The sequence below is a fragment of the Lathyrus oleraceus genome, chromosome 5 (assembly GCF_024323335.1).
Source record: "Lathyrus oleraceus cultivar Zhongwan6 chromosome 5, CAAS_Psat_ZW6_1.0, whole genome shotgun sequence".
Taxonomy (NCBI): Eukaryota; Viridiplantae; Streptophyta; class Magnoliopsida; order Fabales; family Fabaceae; genus Lathyrus; species Lathyrus oleraceus.
In genome coordinates this window covers 564,452,219-564,460,113 of record NC_066583.1, presented here as the reverse complement: position 1 = coordinate 564,460,113, position 7,895 = coordinate 564,452,219, and positions in this window count along the sequence as shown.

The following is a 7,895-nucleotide window of genomic DNA, read 5'->3' as shown; positions in this document are numbered from 1 at the left end:
AACAACCTTCTTCACCTGCTTAAGGAGTTCTTCATACGATGCTTCGTTTGCACTAGCACCAGAATGGGTCGAAGCTCTAGAAATGCTTTTTTCTGAAGAAGATTCTCTTTGAGCCATCATCAACCTTACATACTTGAGGGGATCATTTTGTTTTAAAGCATTTTTCTCCTCCTCAGTAAGTGATATAGGCGAAGTCTGGATTGTGGATGATCGAACATTAGTTGGATCTGGGACTATTTCGACAGTAGCATCATCAGTTCCAGTCTGATTTCCTTCAGGATCGGCTTCTCCCTCACTCATGTCTCCATCTTGTTGAAAGTACCTCTCAATCTCATCAAAATCCGGATCATCTTCATCAGCGTAATCTGAAGGGAACGTAACTCTTGGAGGAGAGTTACTAGGAGTATCCTCATAATCTTCTTTCTCTTCTGAATCTTTTTTACCATCTTCGCCAGGAGAAGAGGTTTCTTGTTCGATCTGGACATTATCTGCTTCGAGATTTTGTGCTCCAGTCGAAGATCCTTTGTTTTGAACAGTACCGCTGATTGTCGGAGGAGGAGATGGATTCATATCGCGCGAAGGATCACTCTGATTGGCAGTAGAGATGAGGGGAGTAGTAGGTTTTCCCTGAAAACAAAGTGTTAGAATAAAAAAGAAGTTTATCAAAAGATAAAAGATTCAGGATAGAAGTTCACCTGTTGAGCCTCAGGGTCGGAAGCATTACTCCCAATGTGCTCCAGCACTGCGCCACCAGAGGGTTGAGATTGAGTTTCCTTTGAAAGAGGAGGGAGAATCTTGATTTTGACACCTTGTTGATTGGTTATTTGGTAAGAGGCAACTGTTGCCTTATTCTTTTTCTGTTTCTTCTCAAGTGGAGTTGGAGGAGTTTCTTCTTCATCTTCTTCGACAAGGGTTGCACTTTCAGTTGGGACTTTTCTTTTCTTTGGCGTTAAAGGAGGCTTGCCACTACCCTAAAAGAAGGGAAATTATAAATAGTTAGAAAAATATGAAAGAGACAAAGAAGTTATTTGATGTAATACCTTTGAACTCTTCTTTGTTTTTTCTGGAGCAGTATCCTTGGCAAAAGGAGCTCCCTGGCTCGAAGAGGTAGTTGGCTTAGAAGCAGTATTCGAACTGGCTTTTGCCATAGGTTTCTCTTTCTTCACCACCTTCCTTTCAACAGCTAAAGAAGAATGTGAGTTAGTCAAAACATGCAATGTTTAAAAGATTAGCAAAAGACGAAAAGGAGTTGTAAAACCAACAAATCCAAACATTCCACACCTTCACATGTCGGAGAGGTAATTCTCACTGCATCCAAGTCAAAGTGAAGAAATCCTTTGAAACTGTCTAAGGTATATTTGGTTGCAACTACTCTTTTAGTAGGTCTTTGTTGGTCATTTTTCAGTTCATTAAAAATGTTCCCACATGTGAACCAATCTGGGTAAGGGGGAAAAAGTGACAAAGCAAAGTCTGCACTGGGTAAATTTGGAAATTTGGGTGGTTCGAACTCAAAGGCCAAATCATATTTAAATTCAGGTTTTACAGCTTTGGAAAATTTCTTTTTGGCAACTCGTTTTTCTAATTTCTCTTTTAAAACTGGCGCTGCGGAACAGACGGTTTGAACAAGTTCCATTGGGTTATAGACAATTTCAAAGTACTTTTGGAATGCTTGGATTTCTTCAGAATGTGTAAGCTTACCCTTGTAGACATTTTCCTGCAAAGATGAAAAGGCCTTCGTTAGACGTTCCTTGATTTCAGCAGTAGTAAACATGTTCTTGGAATAGAAATCTTTCCACCAAGTGGCGAACCCATTAGTAGAGTGGAATGATGGTTGGTATGCTATTAATTGAAATTCAGCAAAGTTTGCATGGAATTCCTTGTGTGTTGCAATGTCTCGAGCGCTCCAATCAGTCCCTGCACAACATATCTCGCGCTTTCGATTGAATAGAGAGACAGTAATGAGTTGACACAACCCAAATTGTCGAGAGACAAAATTAGGTTGGTAAGCCAACAAGCAAACATGGCTCTTTACTGGCAAGATCCTTGAAACAAGCAGCCTTGGGAAAAGAAATGCACATCATATATCTTCGATCTCTGTGTTGGCGTCCTTAACAGCATCTTCAAGCGAAGCAGTGAACCAGGAAGGACCATGGGTTTGACTGGCAAATGGAGCCATCGAAGGAGAGAAATTGTGACGCTTCGAGAACATCAGGGTATATTTGGTGAGGGAAGCTTGCAGATTGTCAACATCATCAACTGGAGTCAACTAAAGGAGTTTGGTGCCTTCAATGCTTCGATTTACTATCTCTGGGTAATTTTCATCAACATTTCCATGTGTTGGCAAAGAGGGTTCGAAGGTGGCATTGAGCCACAATTGAAGAAGCCAATAAGGCCCAGATAGTAATAAGTTTGTACCAGCTTTATACTCCTTTAACTTGGCACTAGCAGACCCTAGACTCTCATACAAATTAGCCAATAGAAGTTCACTTAAACACACCTTTCGACCAGCGTGCAATTGATTAGCAAGTGTTAGAAATCTCTTTGCAACTTTCAGAGATTTACAGCAGAAGAAAAACTTGGATAACCACTGACCCAAGAACGCTATATGTTCTACATCGGAAACGTCTTCCCCATCAGCATGATATAAACTAATATAAGTGCTGAACGAAGCATTCTTGATGTTAAAGTCAATTAAGTTTTCGCAGTCTTGATAGGGGTCGAAAGTTTCTCCTGTCGGAGGGAGTCCATAAATAGCAGCTACGTCGAAGAGCGTAGGAGTTATCATTCCACTTGGGAGATGAAAAGTATTATACGTACTATCCCAGAAATACAGACTAGATAGTAACAAAGGTTGATAGTAGCTAAACCCTAATTTCGACATCTGAATCAGGTCGAAAATGCCCAATTCTTTCCAAAATTGAGCTTTCTTTTTCTCAATTTTCGTCAACCAAGCTAAATAAGATTTGTCTAAAGTTGGACAAGAACGAAAGGGTCTGAAACTATCAGTAATACAATCTAGTTGAAAAGCCTCTCTTTCTACACTAGGAGCTAAAGAGGTATCATCAGAGGTTTTTTCCTTAGCAGACTTAGTGGATTTTTGGACTGAATCTTCAGCATTTCTAGAGGAAACAATTTTGTTTGCTATGGGTTTTGTAGTGTGATAACAAGGAAAAAACTTTACGCATTTCTCTAAATGTCCTTCAGGAACTAATGGGCCTAAAAATCCTAAAGTATTTCCAGAAAGTAAAGAGGGAATCATTACCTGGGAAGCATATATTGCTTTCTGTTCTTTGATGAGTTTTGGAGGAGTAATATACTCCCGATTCCCAATAGTTATGATTCTGCTTGTTGGAATGTTTTGAGAAGCAGAACTCTTTGAAGATCCAGCGCCTTTAATGTTCTTTGATTTCTTCTGCTATTTATTAGAAGACATTGTTATGGGTTTTTGAGGTTTTGAAAGATTAGGGTTTTGAAGAAGAAGAAACGTTTCAGAGAAGTTTGGAGATGAACTCAGGTTGAAGATAAATATTTTCGTAAAAAAGGAAAAAGGAAGTGACAATGGGCTTTTATAGTGTTAACCTACGATCCGGTTGGTTACACCTTGCAAAGGTAGTGGGCCACGTGGTGGCTTTTCTATGAAGACGGTGCAGGAATTACTGTTCATTCTTCTTGGAAGTTGAAATTCATGATGTTAATAACTGCACGCACGTCTTGATGAGACGTTTTGAAAAAGTAAGTCATAATTGACTGACAGTTATGGACTTTTAGGTCTATGAAAGGTCTCTGGTCGAAATTTGGTGATTACAAGAAATGCCCATTTCTGCATTGATTCAAAATAGACATTTATTGGGGGCAATTTGTTAGCTGGAGATTTCGACCATTAGGTTGAAGTTTTTTGAAAATATTACGTTTTGGAGAATAATATAAAAATGGCTTTGTGAAGCTATTTATTAAATCCTTTTCTTGGGAGAAATGACCTTTTTGTCGAAGCTTAAGACTTAGAAGATTTTAGGATCCCAACAAGTTCTCTTCGACATCGGCGTTTGGTAGATTTGAAGCTTCGAGCGGGAAAGATTTGAAATTCAAATGAAGTAGTTTCGTCAGACGAACGCGTGGAAGCATTTAAGACACACAGCGCTTGAAAACGTCGAACGTGGCAATCATCTGTGTAGAGACCGTTAGGGTCGAATTGTTATAAATAGGAGTCTTAGTTTTTAGATTTTGTGTGTTCAAACTGATATACAAAATTCACTAAAAATACTCAAAGTACCGGAGCGAGAGAAACGAGTCTTTACTGAAAATGTATGTATGAAGAACACCATGATTACATTTCATGTTATCTTTTTAATGCAAGTTACTTAAATTAAACCATTTACTGTATTTATTTCTATTTAAGCCTTCTGTCGAATTGTCTTTATCTTCAAAGTCTTTCATCATTGCTTTTACCTTTACATTTACATTTCGTCAAACCTTTATTTCCAGCACCTTTTCAAACTTAAAACCTTTTACTTCAAGTTATTTATCTTTACTTTTGCCAATTACCTTTATTATCTTTAAAAAAGCCTTTTTACAGAATTACTGCCATTTATCCTTTATATTTAAAGTCATAAGCCTTTAGATTTCGTTTAGAGTTTATTGTCGAAACATCTTTTACTTTGTACCATTAACGCTAGATAAAGAATCCTAATTACCATTCAAAAACCAGAAACAAACTTAATCATGAATCAAATCACCATAACACTAGTTCTTGAGACACATGTCCTATGATCAATCTAGTTGATCCTATAAGTTACCAAGATTAATAATATTGGAGGACTAGCGGTTGTTTGTCAGAAATTACTGGTAAACAACATTGTGCCTCATGTGGAGGCGCAAATGCTTAGGCATGTGGTGTATGCGCCAATTCATCTGGCACACACCCTTGTATTATTAATTTTTTTTTAATTCTTTTATAAAATAATAAAAAATAATGTAAAAAAAAATTTATGCATGATATAATAAATTTTACATGGGATTGACAAAAATTTAATGATCGGCCCGATCGAAACGTCTCCCTATTCCACATCCAGGTGTGTTAGTTTGTCTTCGAGGTCTCCCATGATTTTCCTGAGGTGTTTGGGGTCTTTGTGTGCTGACCTGGTCGAATGATGGATGTTGTGAAAGTCCGGCGGAAGTTCCAGCGGTATTTGACAGATGTGTCATCATTTGTTCCCAATATCCGGGGGGCTCTGGCCAACGATGCTTCCATAATGGAGTTCGGTGCCCATGTCATCGTAGTTAGGTCGATGGGGTTAGGTGGATTGTGGACAGTATAGTTGTCCAAATTGGGTCATTGAATCATTTTGGAAACGAAGCAATGGTTCCTGAGGCGTACTATAGTTAAACAATGATTGTGTGTTTTGGTGATGTGATGTTTGAGTGGTCATTGATGGGGGGCTACGTTGAAGTGACCCATATGAATCGTCTGGGCTATAGACGGTTGTGATTGAAGCGTATGGTTGTTGGTGGATAGGGTTTTATTCTTAGTTTTGTGGTTGGATGGGTGACATGAATGGATTGTAACGTTGGATGTTTGATTGTTAGGTGGATATCATGAATGAGTTGCGAAGTTGGGTGTTTGGTTGTTGGGTGTATGTGGTAGGTTAATGGTGTGAGGCTGGTTGTTGGGTTTGGGTGGTTTGACATTGGTTTTGAACGGGGACTTGTTGTTGGTCGTACAATGACGAAGCTAGTTGGCATGGATCTATCAAATACTGCGGCTCAGACACAAATTATTGTGTTGTTACTGACCTAAACCATGCCATATACTGTTGAGTTGGTCTTGCACCATGGATGACTGGTTCGTTTAAGATGTGTTGTCGTTGATTACTCAATTGACGACACATATCTTTTGCAAAGTCTCTCTAGTTAGAATAATCTCATTGGGCATCAACTCTTTTTTGATGTCAATTCCCCAAACACGTCGGAGGTTCTGGAATCTGTTGTTGCATGTCAAACTGCAGTTTTACCCGGTCACTCTGATGCATTTCCACAGTAGTGAACCGGATAATTGGTGTCTTTGTTGTCCAAACTACAACATCGTCATGGTTCACATGATGATCAAAATCCATATATGGCCTCTAGATAAACTGTACAACAATACGACACGATTAGATGATAAATAATTTGATAAGTATTTTTAAATTAAAATATAGTTGTGTAGGAGTATTACATCGTCTGGTCCAATGTGGTCAAATAGATCGCGATAGACTACTATAGCGTGTTTCAGACACCTATTGTAGTTCATCCCCCTTACGGACCACCTAGATAAAAAAAATTGAAAAATATTATTTACAGTTAATTGTAATATAAAGTATAATTAATTAAATGGTAAAGTGTTACACTTACTTTGTTGCAAACAGGAACATGAATGAGTTCTCGTTTATCAGGGTGAGTGACGACATTCTTGACCAACCCCATGCTTGAGCATCAATTATTCAGTTTTTGTTTTCGCAACACAGAGGTAACTTGATTTATAATAAATCGACGATCAAATTTTTCACATTTGAAACAAAGAATAGAAAAAAATTGCAGTGCAGTCCTGTTGGCCAAATCATCTATAAAAATCTGGTTTGGTTTGCAGAAAACCAGGTGAAGTTTTATCAGAAGAAGATTTGAGATGATGACGATGTTCAACATATGTTTCTCAGTCACGAACAATCTGGATACAACGATATAAAGTTGTATATATTACCACAACAATAACAAGTGTCTCAGTTCATTGATCAGTCACAAGTGTTTTGTGAAACTGATGACGAACAAGCTGAGGTGAATGTTACAGATGACAAAGAGGAAGAAGCCGAGATCTTGGTTGATTCAATGGTGAACGCTGATGAGGAATATGAGTCATTACCAGCTAGTCATGTATACTGTCCACCTTAACACATGACAAGGTTGAATCTGGGTTCCGATGAAACTTCATCAGATATATGGTACAATCCTTATGTGCAAATGCAAGAATCTTTTAAACAAGGAGACACATTTCGCATAAAAGAGGATTGTGTAAAAGCCATTAAAAAATTCCACATGCAACTATCAGTTGATTTCAGAGTTGATAGAACTAATACATTGAGGTACAAAATTTATTGTTCGAATGAGCACTGCCTTTTCAAGTTGTCAGCTTCGTACCAGAAGAGGAACGATTCTTGGGAGATTGGATCCATGAGTCCAGTTCACACATGCATGCTGACAAACCCAATGCAAGATCATCGAAAACTAAGCTCTCATATAATATGTGATGAAATATTGTCTGTCATTGACGATAATCCATCGTTAAAGGTGAGTACAATAATCTCGCATATTAAGGCAAAGTACCAGTACACTCCATCATATAGGAAGGCATGGATAGCTAGGACAAAAGCTGTTGAAAAATTGTTTGGCAATTGGAAGGAGTCTTACAAACAACTTCCAAAATACCTGTTGGCTCTAAAACAGTATGCTCTATGGACTATTGTCAAGTTGGAAATGTTGCCCGCGTATAGACAAGATAGGTCGCGTGCTATTAGAAATTGAATATTCCACCGTCTCTTCTTGGCGTATCAACCATGCATCATAGGTTTTTCTTTTTGTAAACCTATTATACAAATTGATGGTACATGGTTGTACGGGAAATACAAAGGAACATTACTGATGGCAGTGGCATAAGATGGCAACAACAATATTTTTCCAATCGCCTTTGCCCTTATTGAAGGGGAGACTGCTAAGGGATGGAGTTTTTTCCTAAGAAATCTCCGATTGCACGTTGCACCTCAGCCTAACTTATGTTTGATCTCCTACAGACACCCTTCAATCATCAGTGCATATAATAACATTGATAATGGCTGGCAAGATCCTCCTTCGATGCATGTCTTCTGTAT